This window comes from Schistocerca serialis, chromosome 4 (assembly GCF_023864345.2).
Source record: "Schistocerca serialis cubense isolate TAMUIC-IGC-003099 chromosome 4, iqSchSeri2.2, whole genome shotgun sequence".
NCBI classification, from domain to species: domain Eukaryota; kingdom Metazoa; phylum Arthropoda; class Insecta; order Orthoptera; family Acrididae; genus Schistocerca; species Schistocerca serialis.
The window spans coordinates 219,336,778-219,361,662 of record NC_064641.1 but is presented as its reverse complement, the minus strand read 5'-3'; positions in this window follow the sequence as shown (position 1 = coordinate 219,361,662).

Here is a 24,885-nt window from a genome sequence, read left to right as displayed (position 1 = left end):
AAGTTGATGAATGTGAGGAATTCTGCTACCTAGGGAGCAAAATAACCCATGACGGACGGAGCACGGAGGATGTAAAAAGAAGACTAGCACTGGCAAAAACGGAATTCCTGACCAAGAAAAGTCTGCGCGTATCAAACATAGGCGTTAGTTTGAGGAAGAAATTTCTGGGAATGTACGTTTGGAGCACAGAATTGTATGGCAGTGAAACATATACTGTGAGAAAACCGGCACGGAAGAGAATCGAAGCATTTGAGATGTGGTACTACAGAAGAGTGCTGAGATTAAGGTGGACCCATGAGGTAAGGAATGAGGTGGTTCTCCGGAGATTGGGCGAGTTGTTATTCCGTGATGTCTGTAACTGATGTCCTACCTTCCTGTGCCTCCTCCTTGTCAGCGTAACAGCCGAAAATCGTTTTGTAAAATAAATAATAAATATTGTAAAATATTACACCAATGCAGTATGTGTTTTCATTCATAATGTATTAAACTTTGCCAAGAACCGACGGAACAGTCAATGAATTCGACTGTGTCTCATTTGTTAATTTCCATTTCTTCCAACTCTTGTGTGGATTCCACTGGAGCACGTAAAAGATATCGTTAGAAGAAAATAAAGCAGATAATCTTGGACGCCTCTCCCCAAGCTTCGATCCGAAAAGTATCACACACATTTGGGACGAACTAAAGCGTCGGTTACGTGTTAGCTGTTTTGACTCAAAGAGCTAACTGCTACTATACACTGCAGTATGGACAAAAAACACTTGAATAACAATAAAAATAAATGTGGGCTAAATTTTTCTGGATTATGTTCCTATCATCAAGCTAGATGTAAAGCTAAATGCGGGCTGCAACAGCTTATCGTAACATGTCGATCGTTCTTAAGAATTTTTTATCGTTCCACTGCGAAATCTTTCCAGATTATCAGTCTATACCATTGCCTAACAGCAGTCTATGTGGTGTAAAAAGAGAACTCATTAAATCACGGTATGGCTTTGCCAGGCAAAGCAGCCACCTGTGCTTCGGACAAAGTGTCGGATCGGCCATTACGATTAAGAGCAAAGATTAGTTGTGGATTATATTGAAGTTCATTCTTCAGCAATGTTCGTCTTTGTCATTGTTCTGTAAACAAAGTTCTTTAGATACAACGAAAGGATATTACGTCTTCGTTGTATTATAATTTAGTGGATAGCCTTTTCAAATATTAAACGAAGCAGCAGTGGCAACTGGAGTTCACATGTGTTGTTAAATACGTGGCTAGTAAGTCGAAGAGACTTTTGGCTACGAGGCATATGAAGTGGAATTGCCGATTTTTTGACGGAACTTTACCTTTGAAAAACGAAAATCAAATCTTTGAGATAAAATGCCTAGTTCAAATGATATGACAGGACAGAGCAAACCAGAGATGATCCTTTACTGATGGGAAGCATTTGAAGGATAGGAAACGGTGCTGATCTTTGACCACCGAACAGCCGCCACAGCTCGCGGTAAACTTCAGAGCAATGCCCAGGGCGTTAAAGTTCCTCTCCAAAGCAATCGCGTGTCCTGTGATAGAGATCAGGCAACCTCACAGGACACGATCAGTTATACACAGCAGTGTCTTGTTCAGTGCACAGGTCCTCAATGGATTACCGTAAGCGAACTTGAAACGTGCCTTTCTCATGTATTGAGATATTTCAAGAAAAGTTTCTCAATGAGCGCCATTAAAAAACATTGTGAAGAATTTATAACTTCGCGTAATTCAATAATTGCGACGAGAATGCACGTCGCACTGACGATGGTTGCCTTAGATTGGCCATCATCAATATAATTTAGTGTGGGGCTGTATCAGGCCACTGAGCGTGTTGCTTTACATTATTGTTCGATGATGCATGACCGATCAATCGAGGAAAATTCTCACACAATAAATTACGTAAGGTAATGGTAATGAACGTCAAACTAATCTCAGTGGGCTTCTTTCTTCGTTTAACGAAGAGTTAGTGAGAGAAAATGAATGGCGTTCGGTCCTTTCATCATCGAAAAATACGCCTCCAACTCATCGAATTTTACCTTGGTAAATTAGTAGAACACAATAGAAATTACTTTCATGATAAGGAGATGAGGAAGGTGATTAATCTTGTAAATAATTAAGACGACTAGGTATAATAAACAAAATGATTATTTGCCAGCAGAAAGAGAGAACGTAACTTACGTTCGATCAGTGAAAGCTCACACAGGCGAAAGGTACATAAGTAATTATATCATAACTGAAGAAAAAAACTTTTTATTCGCTACTATTGACATAAGTTAGGCGTTTTAGCAGAACTCCAGAAGCTTCGTTCTCGGTAAAGATGCTTTCTGTGATTACAAGAAACAGCCTTCTTTGATTTCTACCAATGACACATAAAAGGAAATTCTTTACAGAATACGTTTGTGAATCCGTTGTCCTTTCTTTATCCACAGTTTAGATTTTAAATATCACTTTAAAAATGAGGCTACAATATGTTCCCTGGTCCTTTATTGATCAGCTGTGAGAGATGATGACAGACCGTCACCACACTTGAGTGTTCTCTGCACCTCTGTTGGCATGAGGAATTCATCACCATGCCTGCATTCCGGTACACGTCGAAGGCGTAGTTGTAATAGCCTTTTTCGATGCTTCGGGCGTTCAGTTGCGGTGCTACTACATCCCCGTAATTTGATGGGTGGTGGTCAGCCACACTTACGTTCCTCGGTGGATTGTTTACACAAAACGACGAATTGGTTCGTAGTGAACTGGCGAGTAATCTGCTTCACTGTGATCAATCTATCAGCAGTTGCAATATGCAGATTAGAAGGTGACGTCTCCTGCCATCCACTTTTCCTTGGCCGTGGTAGGTCACCCATGAGGCACTTGTTTTACCCGCATTAAGTATCCCGGTAGTCTCTTGATATGATAGTCCCTGGAAAAGCCAGGTACCCTCTCTACAGATGGCCTCGGCGAAGTGGCTGCGATCACTGCTTGAGATGTGTTCGCTGGCCTGTCCCATCACTGAGACGTACGCTGCAAGGTCGGCGTCACGGACACGCGCTATGCTGATCTTTTCAATTAATCGAGATTGAGCAACATTATAGGTCTGTTTAACGACGTACTCAGCAGGAAATTCCTCTGCAGAACACAATTTTCTTGTTGATGTTATCGAAATGGTGTTCTGTTTGTAACAGGATAAAAAGCATGTCTGTATGAGACTGTCATTTGTTCCAGTGACGAGGAAATTCTACATTGCATTGCCGTGTAACACCTTCAGGCTTGTCCTTCGCTTGGCAACCTCACTGTCCTTTTCCTTACTTACTGCAAAATATAAATTTGTAAACTAATACTTACTTCAGATAATCTTTAGAGGAAAAGCCTTTAAAAATATAATCAGATCTGATGCGCACAGAAATTTCCCGAAAGCCGCTCCCACGAAACCCAGCAAATTATGAACTCCGGGTCTAACGACAGCACGTGTTTGAAACTGCCGCAGCAGTTTTGTAGGCCACAATAGCAGGAAATGTGAAAATTACCGTTTATTCTGCTTCAAACTGGTGAGAAAATGACAGTTTTTTATCATACCATTTGTTCTAGGTAACTGCCGTGAAACACCTGCCGATTGTAGCTGCTTTTTGTTTTTTTTACCACCGTTCGTCTTTTTTCTCATATTTGTGGTGCTGGTCTAACTCTTCTCTGAACAGTTGTGAACATTATTGTTTTCGGAGAATATTAATAGTTCAAGTATTTTGTGGAAATCATGTTACTGCGACTTGTTATCGTTATTCAGAAGACGTAATCACACCCGTGACTGAAACATCTTGTTCTGGTGGTTCTCTCTTACTTCATTTCTTGTGTTTTACATTATTTAAGTCACAAAGGGCCTTGGCATTCAAAGCTACTCTAGGAAACAACTTGCTATTGTTCTCATGAAACTTTGCTTGCACACACATATTTTTGGCAGAAAACGGTGCAGAATCATTCAAAATGTAAGAGGGTACTGGATCTTTGCAAATATTTCAAAACAGAATGTTTATAATGTAGCTTTGTATAATTACTTTTATTAGCTGTAACTTACACAAGAGCATAACAATGCAGAAAAAAAAGCCTATGCAAGACGGTTGAAAACTTACTGTCTTGCAAAGGAAGTACGTACTGAACAACATGATCATGTCTGTAACCAGAGTGGCGTCATTTCCAAAAACTTCTTGGATTCTAAACTTCCCTATATTTCGGAAAATAGCCGGCCGGAGTGGCCGTGCGTTTCTAGGCGCTACAGTCTGGAACCGAGCCACCACTACGGTCGCAGGTTCGAATCCTGCCTCGGTTATGGATGTGTGTGATGTCCTTAGGTTAGTTAGATTTAATCAGTTCTAAGTTCTAGGCGACTGATGACCTCAGAAGTTAAGTCCCATAGTGCTCAGAGCCATTTGAACCATTTTCGGAAAATAATTTTCTAGGAATATCAGTTTAACGAAATCAGTCTCAAGAAACTCGAAGTATTTTAGGCATCTACACGACAGCGTAAGGCACTGTTATAACGCATAAATGGTAAAATAAAATAAGCTAAAACGAAAACTTTTAATTTCTTTGGAGTAAATGCGGTTATACGGAGAATAAATTAATTATTAATGCTCACGTGTTTCAAACAGCGAGTGATGTGCTCATATAAGCCATTTATTGGTGTAATTAAAGAAATATCAATAGTATCTGAGTGTGTATTATCTGCGAAGCACACCTGATAAGCAATATGAATCCGATATCTCCTACTTTAATATCTCGACAGTTGATACGAAACATGTAGAATTAGTCTTCTTTCTAGCTGATTATTATCAATTAGAGGCTAACTTTATACTACATAACTCAGACTTCCACGATGTCCATTTTTCTGAGCACGGAACTGACGTTTTTGTATGCTGGGTAGAGCCTTCAGGGACTTCTTATAGTTGTGGACCATGTATAGGAATATATAATTGAAGGATCTCAATATTAGATGGTTTTCACCAGCTTAAATTAGTTTCAGTTTCAGGAACTTTCCCAGTTTGTTCGTAAAAGTCTCGCTATGCATTTTTTACGTCTGGAGACAAAACGTTTGAAACTACTTTGTCTATCAAATCATTGTTACACATCATGGGAATCTTCAAAGCAAATGGTGAGGGAAAATGCCTTTGTGGAATCAGTTTACTAGATTCCAGATTCTGGACCGAATGATATACCCTAGTTTCGAAGCTGAAAGAATTCCTGCAAAAAGGCCTTTAGCATTAAGCGGCGGTGATAAGGCGGTTGAAAACACAGTTGATACACTTCAGAGAGATTGAATAAAAAGCCTCATCTCTGACATACGGAATCTGTGATAATCGGCAGTCATTATAGGGAAAAGAAACTAAATGAAAGTTGTAAACCTATATGAAGATATAAGGTCACACATCCACATGTTTGGTAACTTGCTCCCGTATCTGTTTTCAATACAAATCAATACACAACGATGTCAAAACACATTCTCTGACAAAAAAAGTGAAGAACTCAAACGGGCTGGAGAAAACGAAATGAAACATCACAGTTGAGAGTTTATGTGATGTTATTTGTGATCACAACATCGAGTAAAATGTGCAAGGAACTTGGCAGTATGAGCCCTCTTATCACTATGACGCTGCTCGCCCTCTGCCATGGACGAACACACTGATTGGTTTGGGAAGGGTGTCATACAGACGCTGTATCCTCTCCTGAGTCACGCTGGTGCACAACTGCTGTAAATGGTCTTTGACATCCTGACTACTGGAACTGGGATGGAATGACGTCCCAGTAGATCCCACATATGGTCTGTCGGGGCACATCTTGGTATGTTGGTCACGGGAGTACCTCAACGTTATGCAGTCAGTTCATAGAGACACGTGACATGCGTAATCAATCACTGTCCTTTTGAAAAATGGCACGGCGTTACTGTTGCATTAGAGGTAACAGATGAGGACGGAGGATGTCCGTGACGAACCGTTCTGCCGTCGGACTTCGTTCAATCACCACCAGCCGTAAACTAGAGTCATACCACACGCCTCCCTACATCACACGCCGGAAGTAACACCGCTGTGCCTCTCCTAAACATTCCAAGAATGGCTCATCTCCCCAGCTGGCCGCCATACTCGCCGACGATGGTCATCTGGTGTACTGCAGAACGGCGACTTATCGTTGAACGCAATACAACGCCACCCATCAGCAGTCCATGTTTCCCTGTCACGGCACCACTCCAAACGCAGCCGTCTGCGTTGTGGTGTTGACGGAATCCCCTCGTCCGACCGCTACGATGCTCCGACAAGTGGTGTGGGATAACACAGGATGTTGCAGGGAGTCAATTATTTGTTCTCGAATAGAAGGCGCAGATTCGAAGGGGCTAGAAGGAGCTTTGAGTACAGCATGGCGACCCACCCTTTCGGTGATCAGACGTGGTCAATCAGAACCTTGACGAAGAGTATGCTTGCGCGTTCCCGTTCAGTCCTACGTCAGGCCCCTGTCAGATCCAGATGCCTCACAGATCTGGATGCTACACGATTAAACCAAACAGCAAAATGGAAATTCACTGTGAGGCCCCTTTCAAACTGTCAGATGACGCTGTGTCACACGAGTAAGTGGCATCTCCGTATTGTTCACAGTGATCACTCAACATCTCACGCGGTTCACGCCCATTATGTATCCTAGCAGGTTCAGTAATAACACTAATTGTGAACAACGCTGATGCACCATGGCAGCCGTTCTACCTGTCACAGAGAATTGCAACTACACTCACGCTCATTAATTGAGGATAATGCTTGTACATGGTGAAACAACGCTCTGGTGGGCGGTTTGCTGGCTTAAATCGCTTCGGGGATGGCCATGCTGTGCATTTCACTTGCGGTCGTCGCACGGTGGAGCTGGCAGCAGTCCACATACGCAGAGGTGTGTTGGTGCACGTCAGAGTACGGTGCAGCGAGCAAGTGTGCAGACGTTTTCAAACATGCTAATGGTGACTGTGTGTTGAAAATGGCTCAAACATCACATATTGATGACGTTATGAGGGGTAGAATACTAGGGCAACTGGAGGCTGGTCAAACACAGCAGGTCATAGCACGGGCCCTCCGTGTGCCACAAAGTGAGATCTCAAGATTATGGTAACGATTCCAGCAGACAGGAAAAGTGACCAGGCGCTACAGTACGGGACGTCCACAGTGTACGACACCACAAGAAGACCGCTCACCATCAGTGCCCGCAGACGGCCATGGAGTACTGCAGGTAGCCTTGCTCGGGACCTTACTGCTGCCACTGGAACAGTTGTCTCCAGACACACAGCCTACAGACGACTGAACAGACATGGTTTATTTGCCCGGAGACCTGCAAGGTGCATTCCACTGCCCCTTGGTCACAGGGGAGCCCGTAAAGCCTGGTGTCAAGAACACAGTACATGGTCATTGGAACAGTGGTCCCAGGTTATGTTCACAGACGATTTCAGGTATAGTCTGAACAGTGATTCTCGTCGGGTTGCATCTGACTTGAACCGGAACCAGATACCAACCCCTTAATGGCCTTGAAAGGGACCTTTATGGAGGTCGTGGTTTGATGGTGTGAGGTGGGATTATGATTGGTGCACGTACACCCCTGCATGTCTTTGACAGAGGAACTGTAACAGGTCAGGTGTCTCGGTACGTCATTTTGCACCAGTATGTCCGCCTTTTCAGGGGTGCAGTGGGTCCCACCTTCCTAATGATGGATGATAACGCACGGCCCCACCGAGCTGCCATCGTTGAGGAGTACCTTGAAACAGAAGATATCAGGCGAATGGTGTGGCCTGCGTGTTCTCCAGACCTAAACGCCATCGAGCACGTCTGGGATGCTCTCGGTCAACGTATCGCTGCACGTCTTCAAACCCTTAGGACACTTCAGGAGCTCCGACAGGCAATGGTGCAACAATGGGAGGCTATAATCCAGCAGCTGCTCGACCACCTGATCCAGAGTATGCCAACCCGTTGTGCGGCATGTGTACCTGTGCATGGTGATCATACCCCATATTGATGTCGGGGTACATGCGCAGGAAACAGTGGCATTTTGTAGCACATGTGTTTTGGGACGGTTTTCTCAATTTATCACCAATACTGTGGACTTATAGATCTGTGTCGTGTGTGTTCCCTATGTGCCTATGTTATTAGTGCCAGTTTGGTGTAGTGCCACGTTGCGTGGCACCACATTCTGCAATTATCCTTAATTTATAAGCATGAGTGTATAATCATTTACATTCCGGCATATGGTGTGTATCTTTATGAAGTAACGCTGACGTCCGACCATATCTTGTGGCTGCTTCACTTCTTTGGCAGGCAGTATATCCGCATCCTGCACAACGTAAACACTCAGGTCTGTATATGCTTCGACATCTTTGGTTTCCAGGGAGCAACGCACCTGATCTGAACACCGGAACTGCCACCTGATGATGGAGCAACCACTCCAAATACATTATAAATAAAAACAATCATTAAAAAATTTATTTTAGTGACTGGTTGGATTTGTTTTCCGACATGAAATACGTTCATGAGTGGTTGAATCATACAAATAAATCAGACAGCGTGCAGCACCGCTATCGCCCATATGCTAAGTGTCGATGCCTTGTGACATGGAAGAGACACCAAAAGCGATGGGAAACGGTCGTCCGTGTTTTTTTCCGGATGGCCAGAAATCTTATCAACCCAGGCGGCATTCCCAGGATTAGTAAATGTTTATGCTCTTCCTAGATGTTAGCTTCTGCTAGGTGATCGCGTGTGTTAGTACTTTATTACTTTATGTTAGTCTGCACTATTTACTCTTCTTACACAACTATCACGGAATCTACAGGTAGCATCTACCATTCTTAACGAATACGTCTCGAGTTCGAACGTCGCCACTGTTTAAATTATGAATAAAAATCACCAGCAATGGCTGCCGAAGACTTCCGGCATAATTCACCCTCATTGTGCCGATGACCATATCAAAGAGAGCGGATGAGCAGACATTGGTTCAGGGCATGCTCCTGCCCTTGGGGTGGGAAACTGACCCTAGATGCGAAAGAATCTGCAATGATCAACAGCTTGAGGATGCAGACGGCAAGGGAAATCGCTGTATTAAAGACACAGGCAGCAGATTCCGGACTAGTCCTCCATTCGGATCTCCGGGAGGAGACTGCCAAGATGGAGGGGACCACATGAATAAGATTGATTAATCAACGAAAGAGTAACGTTCAACGAGTCGAGGAGAGAACTGTAATAAGTCTGAACGTAGTAGGGAAGCTAGAAAATCTGAAAAGGGAAATGCTAAGGCTCATTCTAGATACAGTGTGGGTCAGAGAAGAAGATTTCTGATCAGATGAGTACAGGGTAACGTTTACAACAACAGAAAATGTTATAACGGAAGTAGGATTTTTTACGAATAGTAAGGTAGAGCGGAGAGTGAGATACTGAACAGTACGGTGATAGGGTTGTTCTCAACGTATTCGACAGCAAACCAGCACCGACAGCAAAAATTCAAGCATACGTACCGACGTCACCAACATAAGATGAGGAGAAAGAGAAAGTATATGAAGATACTGAAGGGGTAATTCAGTCCGTGAATGGAGATGAAAATCTAATAGTTATGGGAGACCTGAATGCGGTTGTAGGGGACTGAGCAGAAGAAATGGTTACGAGAGAATGCGGACTTGGTATTAGTAACGAGAGAGGAGAAAGTCTCGGTCCTGCAATAAATTTTAGTTAGCAGCAGCGAATACTCTGTTCAAGAATCACAGAGGAGGAGGTATACTTTGAGAAGGCCGGAAGACACGGGAAGATATTAGTTAGCTTACATCATTGTTAGGGACAGATTCGGAAAGCAAATGGTGAATTGTAAGCCGTACCCTGGAGCAGATAAAGACACAGATAACTGTTCAATAATGATGAAAGTGGGCTAAAATTTAAGAGACTAGTCAGAAAGAATCAGTGTGCGAAGAAGTGGGATACGGAAGTACTAAGGAATGAAGAGATACACATATAGGTCTCTGAGACTACAAATATTGTCATAATGAACAACCCAGTTGGTGGCAGTTCAGCCAAAGGGACTTCACACGTCTATAAAGGGGGATTACAGAAGTTGAAAAGAAAAACGTACGTACCGGGAAGGTATCTGTGAAGAAACCTTCGCTAACAGAAGAAATAGTTCAGTTGATCGACAAAAGAAGGAAGTACATAAACTTTCAGGGAAATTCATCAATATAAAAATACAAGTAACTTATGAATGAAACAAACAGGAACTGAAAGGAAGCAAATGCGAAATTACTGTATGGTAAACGCGAAGAAATCGCAAAACAAATGACTGCCCGAAGGCCTGACTCAGCACACAGAAAAATTAAACGTAACGGCGGTAACAGTAAGTGCAATGGGAATACCACTATTAAATGCAGACGAGAGAACTGTTAGGTGGAAACAATACTCTGAAGGCCTCTGTAAGGGGGAGAACTTGTCTGATGATGTGATAGGAGAAGAGACAGGAGTCGACAAGGAAGAGATAGAGGATCCATTCTTAGAACCGGAATTTCAAAGAGCTTGGAACGGCTTAAGATTCAAGTAAGACAGAAAGGATGGATAACATGTCAACGGAATTCCTAAAATCATTAGGGAAATGGCAACAAAACGACTATTCACATTGTTGTGTAGAGTGTGTGAGACAGGCGATAAACCATCAGACTTTCCGAAAAACATCATCCACAAAGTTCCGAAGATAGCAAGGGGCGACGAATGCGACAGTTACTAAACAATCAGCCTAACAGCTCCTGCATACAAGTTACTGACAAGAATGATATGGAGGAGAATGGGAACGAAACTGAGGATCTTTCACATGACTATCAGTTTGGCTTTAAGGAACGTAGAGGCACCAGAGAGGCAGTTCTGAAGGCGCAGTTGATAATGGAAGCAGGCCTGGAAAAAGCACTCTCTCTCTCTCTCTCTCTCTCTCTCTCTCTCTCTCTTTCTTTGTTTTGTTTTGTGAGTCGTCGGTCTTAAGTCTTGTTTGATGCGGCCCGCCACGAATTCGTCTTCTGTGGCAACCTTTTCATCCCAGAGTAGCACTTGGAACCTACGTCCTCAGTTACTTGCTGGATGTATTCTAATCTCTGTCTTCCTCTACAGTTTCAGCGCTCTAAAGCTCCCTGTAGTACCATGGAAGTCATTTCCTGCTGTCTTATCGGATGTCCTTTCATCCTGTCTCTTCTCCTTGTCAGAGTTCTCCACATACTCATTTCCTCTCCGACTCTACTCAAAACCATCTCAGTCCACCTAATTTTGAAGATTCGTTTATAGCACCATATTTCAAATTCTCTTCTGTCCCGGTTGTCCCACAGCCCATGTTTCACTGCCAAACAATGCTGTGCTCCAAATCTACAATGTCACACATTTCTTCCTCAAATTAAGGCCTATGTTTGATACTACTAGACTTCTCTTGGCCAGGACTGCCCTTTTTGTCATTGCTAGTCTCCTTTTGATGTCCTCCTTGCTCCGTCAGTCACTGGTTATTTTACTGCCTAGGTCGTATAATTCCTTAACTTCATCTACTTCGTGACCATCAATCTTGATGTTAAGTTACTCGCTGTTCTCATTGGTGATACTTCTCACTACTTTCGTCTTTCTTCGATTTATTCTCGGTCCATATTCTGTACTAATTACACTGTTCATTCCATTAAGCAGATCAGTTAATTCTTCTTCACTTTCACTCAGGATAGCAATGTCATCAGCGAATCGTATCATTGATATCCTTTCAACTTGTATTTTAATTCCACTTCATTCGTTTGTAAGTCGGTCCGCCTTCCATAACAACGAAAATACTGTTTTTTTGGTCATCAGTCTACTGACTGGTTTGATGCGGCCCGCCACGAATTCCTTTCCTGTGCTAACCTCTTCATCTCAGAGTAGCACTTGCAACCTACGTCCTCAATTATTTGCTTGACGTATTCCAATCTCTGTCTTCCAGTTTTTGCCCTCTACAGCTCCCTCTAGTACCATGGAAGTCATTCCCTCATGTCTTAGCAGATGTCCTATCATCCTGTCCCTTCTCCTTATCAGTGTTTTCCACATATTCCTTTCCTCTCCGATTCTGCGTAGAACCTCCTCATTCCTTACCTTATCAGTCCGCCTAATTTTCAACATACGTCTATAGCACCACATCTCAAATGCTTCGATTCTCTTCCTTTCCGGTTTTTCCACAGTCCATGTTTCACTACCATACAATGCTGTACTCCAGACGTACATCCTCAGAAATTTCTTCCTCAAATTAAGGCCGGTATTTGATATTAGTAGACTTCTCTTGGCTAAAAAGGCCTTTTTTGCCATAGCGAGTCTGCTTTTGATGTCCTCGTTGCTCCGTCCGTCACTGGTTATTTTACTGCCTAGGTAGCAGAATTCCTTAACTTCATTGACTTCGTGACCATCAATCCTGATGTTAAGTTTCTCGCTGTTCTCATTTCTACTACTTCTCATTGCCTTCGTCTTTCTCCGGTTTACTCTCAAACCATACTGTGTACTCATTAGACTGTTCATTCCGTTCAGCAGATCATTTAATTCTTCTTCACTTTCACTCAGGATAGCAATGTCATCAGCGAATCGTGTCATTGTTATCCTTTCTTTTATTTCCATCATTGCTTGTTCGATGTACAGATTGAACAGTAGGGGCGAAAGTCTACATCCCTGTCTTACACCCTTTTTAATCCTAGAGCTCTTGGTCGTCCACTCTTATTATTCCATCTTGGCTCTTCAACATATTGTACATTACCCTTCTCTCCCTATAGCTTACACCTTTTTTTCTCAAAATTTCGAACATCTTGCACCATTTTACATTGTCGAACGCCTTTTCCAGGTCGTCAAATTCCATGAACGTGTCCTGATTTTTGTTTAGTCTTGCTTCCATTGTCAATCGCATCGTCAGAATCACCTCTCTGGTGCCTTTACCTTTCCTTAAGCCAAACCGATCATCATCTAATACATCCTCAATTTTCTTTTCTATTCGTCCGTATATTATTCTTGTCAGCAACTTGGATGTATGAGCTGTTGAGCTGATTGTGCGATAATTCGACATTTGTCGGCTCTTGCAGTCTTCGAAATTGTGAGGATGATATTTTTCCGAAAGGCAGATGGTATGTCGCCAGACTCATATTTTCTACATACCAACGTGAATAGTGTTCTTGTTGCCACTTCCCTCAATGATTTTTAGAAATTCTGACTGAATGTTATCGGTCCCTTCTGCCTTATTTGATCTTAACGACTCCAAAGCTCTCTTCCCTGTAGACTCCTGTTTCTTCTTCTATGACATTAGCACTAGACCGCATAAAATGATCCAAGATTTTCGACATTCTGAGAAAAATAGGAGTGAGCTAAAAGGCAGGCGATGTGCAGTATGTATAAGAACCAAGGGGGAATGATAAGAGTGAAACACCAAGAACGAATTGCTCTGATTATTGAGGCTATAGGACTTGGATGTATCTATCGCCTCTTCTGTTTGATCTATAGATCGAGGAAGCAATGATGGAAATAAAAATGCTTCAGGACTGGGGTTAAAATTAATGGTTAAAGGATATTAATGATCATATTCGGTGACAACATTGCTATCCTCACTGAAAATGAAAAGGAATTACAGGAGCTGTTGAACGGAATGATCAGTGTAATATGTGCAGAATATGGATTGATAGTAAATCAAAGAAAAACTAAAGTATTGAGAAGTAGCAGAACTGACGACTGCTAGAAACTTAACATTAGAACTGGGGATCACGAAGTAAAGTAAGTCTGCTACCTGGGCTGCAAAATAACCCACGATGGACGAAGCAACAATGACACAAGAAGCAGAGTGACACTGCCAAAAAGGGCATTTCTGGCCAAGTTGAGTGTACTGGTATCAAACATAGACCTTAATTTGAAGAAGAAATTTCTGAGAACGTACGTGTAGAACACAACACTATGTGTGGTAGTGACAGATGGACTTGGGGAAACCCGAAACAGAAGAGAATCGAAACATTTGAGATGTGGTGCTACAGAAAAATGATGAAAATTACGTGGACTGATAAGGTAAGAAATGAGGTTTTCCACAGAATTGACGGGGAAACTAATATATGGAAAACAGTGGAAATATAAGACATCTCTTAAGATATTAGGGGAAAATTTCGATGGTTCTAGAGGGAGCTGTAGAGGAAGACAGATTTTGGGATACATCCAGGAAGTAATTAAGGACGTAGGTTGTAAGAGGAACACGGAGATGATATGACGGGCAGATGAGAGGAATTCGTGGAGAGCAGCATCAGACCAGTCAGAAGACTGATTTAAAAATCCTCTGTTTAAATTGTTGCTTTATTTGCACGACCGGTTTCGCTGCGTCAAATCAAGAACTTCAGGTGATATTACGTAGAAAGGAAAGCATCCTTGTAATCTATGTAACTAAAAGATGAGGAAAACCAATAAAAATGAACGTAAGTGAAAAGCATTAACAGTAGCGTCACATAGGTTAACAACGGAGACGCCTTAATCGTTCATAGTCACAGAATCCAACCCCATGAAGAGGGAAAGTAGTGAACAAATATTAACCGGCAGAGCATTGGTGCGAATAATGCAGGTGGTAAGACACTGTGACAAAAGAACGAGCCGGCCGGAGTGACTGAGCGGTTCTAGGCGCTACACTCTGGAGCCGCGCGACCGCTACGGTCGAAGGTTCGAATCCTGCCTCGGGCATGGATGTGTGTGATGTCCTTAGGTTAGTTAGGTTTAAGTAGTTCTAAGTTCTAGGAGACTGTTGACCTCAGCAGTTAAGTCCCATAGTGCTCACAACCATTTGAACCATTTTTTTTTAACAAAAGAACGGTAATTAAATGTAATAAATTTGATGAAAATGTAATACCAGACGTGTAAAGTGCGATACCATCAGTAGAGCGTCTGTCTGAGAAACATAACATATTAACTAGCCCTTGACTATGAAGCACTCAAACTTTCGTTCTCGGTTCTCATTAGTTTGCTATTGCTGAATGTCTTAAATAACTGAGGCAACAAAAGTCATGGAATACCTCCTAATATGTTGTCGGACCTCCATTTGCGCGCAGCAATTCAACATCCGGACGTGGCATGGACTCAAAAGTCGTCACTTCCCTTGCAGAAACATTGAGCCATGCTGCTGCTACAGCCGTCCATAATTGCGAAATTGTTGCCGGTGCAGGATTTCGTGAACGAACTGACCTCACTATCATATCCCATAAATGTTCGATGTGATTCATGTCGGGTGATCTGGGTGGCCAACCCATTCGCTCGAACTATCCAGAATGGTCTTCAAACCAATCGCAGGCATTCGTGGCGCGGTGACATGACATCCACAAGAAATCCATTTTTGCTTGGGAACATGACGTCCATGAGTGGCTGAAACTGGTCTTCAAGTGGAGGTACATTCAGAGGGCCCAGGCGATTGCATATAAACACAGCCCACACCTTTATGGAGCCACTACCAGCTTACGCAGTGCCTTGTTGACAACCTGGATCCATGGCTTCGTTGGGCTGCGCCACACTCTAACCTTGCCATCAGCTCTTAACTGAAATCGGAACTCATCTGACCAGGCTACGGTTTTCCAATCGTCTAAGGTCCAAACGATGTGGTCACGAGCCCAGAGAGGCGCTGCACGCGTCGGTCGTCCGCTGCCAGACCTTTAAAGCGAAATTTTGCCGCACTCTCTTAACGGTACGTTCGTCACACGCCCCATATTGAGTTCCGCGGTTATTTCACGTACTACTCCTTGTCTATTAGCACTGAAAACTCTATGCAAACGCCGCTGCTCTCGGTCGTTAAGTGAATGGCTACGGCCACTGCGTTGTCTGTTGCAAAAGGTAATGCCTGAAATTTAATCTTGGTACACTCTTAACACTGTGGATCTCGGAATATCGAATTTCCTAACGATTTCTGAAATGAAATGCCATATGCAGCTCGAACTACCATTCCGCGTTGAGAGCCTGTTGATTTCAGACATACGGCCATAATCATAATGGAAACCATTTCACATGAATCACCTGAGCACAAATGACAGCTCCGCCGATGCACTATCCTTTTATACCTCGTGTACGCAATACTATCCTCACCTGTATATGCGCATATCACTATCCCACGACTTTTGTCATCTCAGGTTTATAAATAGATCCCAGATTTTATGTAATATCAAATTAAGATATAATTAAGTAAATATACAATAAAAATCGGTGAAATATGTAAATAAATCTGTATTGAAAATTATATGCAAAATCAAAAAAAATTTATTTGTTAGAAAATACAAGTTAATTCTTAATCTGTTGACTTCTGCAAGAAATTACTGAAGTACAAGTGTCTCATATGCAAGCATTAAAGTCACACTGGAATGGGATGAACAGTCAATTATAAGGTTCTTCTCCAAATGCTCTGTTGTCATGTAGAGTCTTCTGCTTTATAAATATAGAAAGATCGCTCAACCTCGCAAAGTGTCAACGGTGCATATTTGTAAAGAGTGATTGTGTTAGGATTAATATTCTTACTGGGTTCTACAATATCACTATTAAACAAGCGAAACAAAATGATATGATTTGAGTATGCAGGGTTCTTATTCGGCACAGATTGCAGTTTACTGGAAACTACACCACCCACTTCACCGGTACGACAGTGACCTTCCGAACTGCATCTTCCATTTTCCCACAGCTTCTCGGAGAGGCATACTTCAGTCTCCTATTGTTTGATACTGTCGGCAAGCCAGATAAAGTGACTTGCGATGTACGAAATTGAACTGAATGTTAAGGATTCACTCACAGACACTTCAGGATTAGAAGAAAAGTTATCCATCACTGACTTCGTAGCCTCAAGATACTTATTTTAGAAAGTCACAGCCTCAATCCATGTTGCTCACCTTATTACACTGGCTCCGGAGGCAGAGGTACGTCACGAAACTGCTACTTGAAGCGTCGTGAACAATGAGGAAATTTTAAGGAAACCCTCTTCGTTGCTCATATCACTACATTTATTTCTAGGAATTTATGTCCAACTGTTCTCTGCCACTCGTTGTAATGCCTGAGCCGTAGACGTAGCATGCACTAAGTCTGAATAAAATACGCCAAGCAATTTCCCCGCCTTCAGCGTCTGTGGAGCTGCTTCTGTGTACGTCATTGAGACCGTCTCTTCTTTTACACCATCTTGCGATAGTACTATAAGTTCGTCATTAATGAATCTAGCAATAGCTGAACTACTTGTTACCTCTATAGATTTACCATAAATTAAATAGGGTTCAAAAACAGCCTCAGAGTCTAACTTACCCATAATTACATAAGCGATGAAAAGGCCTACAGCATCCGTCGTCTCTTCAGAAGAAGTGAATAATGGTAATTTGCCAATGTCAGCCCTGATTTTTTCTAATAAGAGAGTAGAATCGTCGGAATTTTGCGGTTGCAGTACTGCTATAAGGAAGTTGAGATTCAGGTACCCGAATTTGTCCCAGCGTACGTTCCCTGCAAGCAATGTAAAACACAGTTCTTTCTAAAATTCACTATTAGATGACGTAGGGTGTCCCTGCAGCTGTGTGAGAAGAACCTGTTTCCTTGAAGAAATCCGTTGTTTATTCCTAATATATATTGCTTCGTAAATAATGTTCGATTTGGAATTTAATCGTACATCCTATACGTTTTATCCTAAGTTGGACAAAGCATTAGCGGATAAAGCATTGTCACAAGAAATCCATGTTTTCAGCTTTGATGACGGCAAAGACGCAAACTGTGCCCTGGTTAACATAAATTCAACTGACTGTTACACATTGTGAGTACAATGTGTATTATCGTGCAGTTTTTTGTTAATAATTATAGTTTGTAAGTATTTAATGGGGAGGGACGTATACGAAAATGCTGTGAGATAGATATTGTTAGGTAACTCCAACTGTATGAAGAACAATTTGATCAAATTTTGTACCCAGACAAGCCAAAAAGAAATCAAAACTGATATTATTTTGATGGATTTTTTTTGCCTTGCAATCAGGTTCTTAAAAAAAAAATTGTTCAGATTTACTCATATTGGTGGGTAACTTCAGCATGATAACGCGACACCTCACACGTCCCGAATTGCTACAGAGTGGCTCCAGGAACACTCTTCTGAAACTGAACACTTCCGCTGGCCGCCAAGCTCCCCAGACATGAACATTGTTGAGCACATTTGGGATGACTTGCAACGTGCTGTTCAGAAGAGGTCTCGACCCCCTCGTACTCTTACGGATTTATGGGAAGCCCTGTAGGATTCATGGTGTCAATAACCTCCAGCACTACTTCAGGTATTAGTCGAGTCAGTACGACGTCGTGTCGCGGCGCTCCTTAGTGCTCGCAGGGGCCCTACACGATATTAGGCAGGTGTACCAGTTTCTCTCGCTCTTCAGCCGAGATTAGAAGGATGCTTTCCTTTGTATGTAGTATCACCTGAAGGTGTTGCTTTAACTCAGCGAATCCAGTCGTGCGGATAAAACATCAATTGACAGCTGCACGCGGTTTTATTCGAGTTTAGTTTACATGTTTACAGCCAACAGTCACGATCTGAAACTATATTTTGTACACTTCGTGTAAAGTCTTTTTGGCGCTGACCACCACGGTGTGCTTACGCCGCAGTGTAGCGGTCCCTCTCGCCTGCCCAGTAGTCCAGCTAACGGCGCCGCCGGACCGTGTCTCCGTCACAGGCCTCTGCAGCTTCCGCTGCTCGCCAACGCATGTATGTAGCCTACTGCCAGCATTCCCCTGTAGCAGCGGCGTGCCGTAAGTCATTGTGAGGAAATTGTATCACCTTACATTTCATCTAATCACCTCGACAAGTGATCTATACGGTCATCGTGGAAATTAAAATAAGAAGCACACAAAATATTTGCGAAACACTATAAACTAACGATCAATTGATCTGAGGTTCCTGCTGTATAGCAATACCCTCCTATCACCATGATGTATGGACTAGATCAGCTTGCGAATTAACTAAAACACTCTCTGATTGTTAGGGGAGCGCAGAATGAGCAAGTCGTACCTTACCCGACGCATCTGATCGCTGCCACATCATGGATGCCCGACGTATGGGAAAATGATGTCAACACACTGGGTCTTATTACGTGCCATCATCTCATTGGTGTAGCGTACTTCCATTCGGGGAAGACCGCTCCGACGGGGTTAAGTGGGGTGGAAATCAACGTTGTCTACATCTACATGGATACTCTGCAAATCACATTTAAGTGCCTGGCAGAGGGTTGATCGAACCGCCTTCACAATTCTCTATTGTACCAATCTGGTATAGCACGCGGGAAGAACAAACACCTATATCTTTCCGTACGAGCTCTGATTTACCTTATTTTATAGTGGTGATCGTTCCTCCCTATGTAGGTCGGTGTCAACAAAATATTTTCGCATTCGGAGGAGGAAGATGATAATTGGAATTTCGTGAGAAGATTCCGACGCAACGAAAAACGCCTTTCTTTTAATGATTTCCAGGCCAAATCCTGTATCATTTCTGTGACACTCCATCCCATATTTCGCGATAATACAAAAGGTGCTGCCTTTCTTTGAACTTTTGATGTACTCCGTCAGTCCTACCTGGTAAGGATCCCACACCGCTCAGCAGTATTCTAAAAGAGGACGGACAAACGTAGTGTAGGCAGTCTCCTTAGTAGGTCTGTTGTTACATTTTCTAAGTGTCCTGCCAATAAAACGCTGTCTTTGGTTAGCCTTCCCCGCAACATTTTCTATGTGTTCTTTCCAATTTAAGTTGTTCGTGATTGTAATACCTAGGTATTTAGTTGAATTAACGGCTTTTAAATTAGACTGATTTATCGTGTAACCGAAGTTTAACTAGTTCCTTTCAGCACTCATGTGGATGACCTCACACCTTTCGTTACTTATTGTCAACTGCCACTTTTCGAACCATTCAGATATCTTTTCTAAATCGTTTTGCAGTTTGTTTTGATCTTCTGATGACTTTATTAGTCGATAAACGACAGCGTCCTGGCAGATTAAAACTGTGTGCCGGACCGAGACTCGAACTCGGGACCTTTTTGGAAGGTAGGAGGCGAGGTACTGGCGGAATTAAAGCTGTGAGGACGGGGCGTGAGTCGTGCTTGGGTAGCTCACTTGGTAGAGCACTTCGCCGCGAAAGGCAAAGGTCCCGAGTTCGAACCTCGGTCCGGCACACAGTTTTAATCTGCCAGGAAGTTTCATATCAGCGCACACTCCACTGTCGAGTGAAAATTTCATTCTAACGATAGCGTCATCTGCAAACAACCGAATACGGCTGCTCAGATTGGCTCCCAAATCGTTCATATAAATAAGGAACAGCAAAGGGGCTATAACACTAACATGGGGAACGCCTGAAATCGCTTCTGTTTTACTCCATGACTTTCTGTGAATTACTACGAACTGTGACCTCTCTGACAGGAAATCGCAAATCCAGTCACATAACTAAGACGGTATTCCATAAGCACGGAATTTTACTACGAGCCGCTTGTGTGGTACAGTGTCAAAAGTCTTCCGGAAATCCAAGAATACGGAATCGATCTGAAATCCCTTGTCAATAGCACTCAGCACTTCGCGTGAATAAAGAACTAGTTGTGTTTCACAGGAACGATGTTTTCTAAACCCATGTTGACTGTGTGTCAATAGACAGTTTTCTGCCGGCCGAAGTGGCCGAGCGGTTCTAGGCGCTACAGTCTGGAGCCGCACGACCGCTACGTCCGCAGGTTCGAATCCTGCCTCGGGCATGGATGTGTGTGATGTCCTTGGTTGGTTAGGTTTAAGTAGTTCTAAGTTCTAGGGGACTGGTGACCTCAGAAGTTAAGTCCCTTAGTGCTCAGAGCCATTTGAACAATTTTTTTGACAGTTTTCTTCGAGGTAATTCATAATGTTCGAACACAATATATGTTCTAAAATCTGCCTATTTTGAATTTTGGTGTGACCTGTGCAACTTTCCAGTCTTTCGGTACGGATCTTTCGTCGAGCGAACGGTTGTACATGATTGTTAAGTATGAAGCCAATGCATCAGCATACTTCGAAAGGACCCTAATTGGTATACAGTCTGGACCAGAAGACTTGCTTCTATTAAGTGATTTGAGTTGCTTCACTACTCCGAGGAATTTACTTGTAATGACAGGAGTACCCGCTGCTTATCGCGGATTGTAAAATATGAAAGACAGCGCAGCGCAGAAAAGCGCCAGCGAGTCCAACGCTGGATGACTACGGCCGAGCAACTGCTCACCACTCATCACAGGACACACAGCTTAGCAGTGCTGCAGGAATGCCGCTGTCGGAACGTTGAAATGTGGAAAATGGTTACATGAAATGGTGAGTCGCGGTAGACGTTGGTAACTTGGGTGGCAGGATGGGAGTACTTCAGGAAGAGCATGAGCCGATGTTTCCCTCGTGGCATCACGGCGCCGATCGAACAGTTGGTGAAACGAAGGAACAATAGGGTTAAACGTCCCGTCGACACGTTGTCACTGGAGGCGGAGCACAAGCTCGAATGAGAGAAGGACAGAGAAGGAAATCAGCGTTGTCTTTATCACAGGAACCATTCCACGTTGAACTTTTATGGGTTTAGAAAAGCTCAAGGAACCTAACCCCGGAAGGATAGATGTGGATTAGAACAGTCGTCCTCTCGAATGCGAGTCGGTAGTCCTACCACTGCCATCATCTCACATCGGCAGATATTACACACTCGTACTATCGGACCATGTGAATAGCTTAGTCCAGCCTGAACTTCTCCAAAGGCTCCCGAAATTATGCGAGGATGTTCAGAGATATGAGTACAAGGATACAAGAGCGACTGTGTGATCCACAAAGCATTTACCTGACGCCATGACCGTGATGTGTGCTCATTTCAGTCAGAGCAGTCTGACTAGGGCGTGGATAGCGATCGAACGGTCATGAATCAGGATGGTTTCTCATCGCTTTTGGCGCGTCACGAATTCTGTGCCACATCGTCGTCCAGTATTCAGGCCACGAGTGGCCATCCGGCGCCGGCGACTAGTTTCAGTCCGGCCCGCGGAAGAAATTCGCGGCAGAGCAAGAAAAGACCTTGCACTGTAGTCCGTCCGGGATGCAATTTTGTTTCTCCCCCCCGGCACTTGTCTCGCCTCGTGTTTGTAGCTCATGACGGAGACCAGTGGAAGTATTGGCTAACTTGCGCATGCGCAATGCCATTTCGCCTCCACTGGATTTGAACAACAAATAGAAACACGTTTCTAGGCTGGGCGCGAAGCTATGGCTATTGTGCCTATGTGCCTGTGGAGAGTGGCGGAAACAACTCACTACCTTTAAAGGGCGCGACGTGAAATATTTTCGTCTCTGGATCAGTGCTGACAACACAAACACGTTGGTTACTTCTGGCGTCTATGCTACACACTTGTAGATCGCGAACGTTGGTAGTAGGCGACAATGACACGAAAACTACCAACTACTCGCGAAGTGTGCCGATTTCATCAAGGTAAAAGGGTCATAACTTGAACAAACTAGTTATCTGTTGACAGTATACGCGTAAAATTCTGTGCTGCTTGTTCGTTGAGTTCGTGCAAGCGTTTCCATGCATCTTTATTGAGGTTATTTGCAAAATGTCTGACGTAAACGAAAGAAAAGTAGATCCTGAATGTCGACAATTCCAGGAGAAATGGACAGAGGATTATTTCTTTACCATGCACAAAGATAAACCTCTTTGCATGTTGAGTGCTGATAACTATGTCTGTGAAGGAATATAAGGTCTAATACGAAAAGGCGCTTTTCTACAAAAAACATTGCTCAACAACAGCTTGTAACCTCCCAACAGTTAAATTATTTCCGTAACCTCGCAATAAAAATCTTACCAATACCTACCAACGAAAATGCGACTCATATGTAACTTTTCAATAATTAACTGACTGTGAATCTGAACTGGTAAATCTGGACGTCATCAATGCTGCGTCATGGCCCTGAAAAGTCATTCTGAATAATCTGAAAATTCTTACCTCAATTACGTCGCCGGATAACGCGTATATATCTGCTCCAATAAGAAATTTTTCTGGCACAGCCCAGTGCAATGCTGGCCACTAGATTTTGTTATGTATGAAAAACAAGTGATTTTATTTACGATAATTGGCATGACTATGGATAGAAGAAATTAGTAAAAACTTTAAATTCAGAGGAATGAGTATCAAAAGTTATCTTCATAAGAAAGATTATTATTAAAAATTATTGAAAAATATTTACATGTGGCTTTAATATAACAATAGTACAAAATGAGTTGTTCCAAATTACATATGCGGGCGGCAATAAATGATAATTTTTGCCTTTATCTTATACTACATCACTCAGGCACCGCCATCGGCCTTGGTAATTCCATACAGGATACAAGTGCTCTCTGTGAGCTATACAACTCGACAACTGCTCTCTAAGAGCGACCTGACCCAACCGACCGACTGCGAGCTGCTACCACTACTACTACTGCCAGCACTGCTCTCTGGTCTGCGATCCTATTGTAGCACACATATCGCAGGCAGCACGTGAGCAATCCATCGAAGCTACATCTGCTGAAGTGCGCTAGTAATAAATTCCTCAGTCATGGACCTCTTACAAGCTTACAGGGAAATTGTGGAAAAACAAAATTAAAATATTAATTTACAGTGAGGACGTGGAATCTGAGAGTTTCTATGTACAATAGTATTCATGTTCTCTTGAAGAGGCATATTCTGAGGTATAGTTATTTTTTATGGTATGTCGGGAAGCTTAGCGCCGAGTTAAAATACATTATCCATAAATGTGATGTCATAGATCGATACCACCCTCACTGGAGCCTCACAATTGACGACAGAAACCCTCGTTTCCGACACATTCCCGACAGATGCCGATAGTGGTCGCGCAGGGACCAAGTGGAATGACGCATGCCCACTGAACCACGGCTTCAGCGGCCACGACTACAAGCGCCCTCTGTTGCTGCGATATCGGATGGCCGGTGGCAGCTACAGGGACCACTCCCAGTTGCAGGCTTCGACAATCTTCAGTCTTACGGCCAGGTCCTCATTCAAAACGGCAGCTGCAGCAGCCTTAGGGACATAACAAAAATAGAGCAAATGCATTGCATCTGTAGAATATTCGGTTGTGAGTGACTGGACGCCTTCGGGTACAGTATTATACCATCTGACTAATGTGCAGTTCTATACCATGTATAAGAATAAAACTCACAAAGGACTGATGCTAGGTCCCTCACCTACCTTGGCCTCACCATTGACCATCACCTCACCTGGATCCCTCATCTCCGCTCCATCCAATCCAAAACCCACAACTGCCTCCGCCTCCTCAAACTCCTCTCTGGCCGGACATGGGGGTTGCACCCCTCTACCATCCTCCACACCTATAAATCCTTAATCTGGCCCATCCTCTGTTATGCCAGTCACTCCTAGATATCTGCCCCCCCTCCCCCTCCCCCCCCCCCCAAAATTCTGTAAGTCCCTCCAGACACTTGAGCGTCATGCACTCCCGTCCCCCATGTGGATCCTCTATGACGTCATTCCTTTCCCCCATCTGCTCCTATTCCTTGAACATATCCGCATCCTCTACACCTCCTGTCGCCTTGATCCCCCTTACCCCCTGGTTGCTCCTCTCCTCTCCTGTCCCCGCCCCCTGCAACACCTTCACTGTTGTGTCCCCCCTACCCTCCATCTCTACACCCTTCATCTCCTTTCCCAAGGTGGCTTCCATCGACTCCCCCTCCAGGATGATGCCCTCTCTCCCTCCATTTATCCCTCCTATCAACTCTGGTCCTCCTCCCACTCCTTTCCTCCATCCCTCTCCCCACCTTCCATCCTCTTTTTTCCCCGCCTACCCTCTCTCTGCCCCCCTTCTCTCCGAGTCCTTATGCATTTCCCTCCTCTGCCTTTT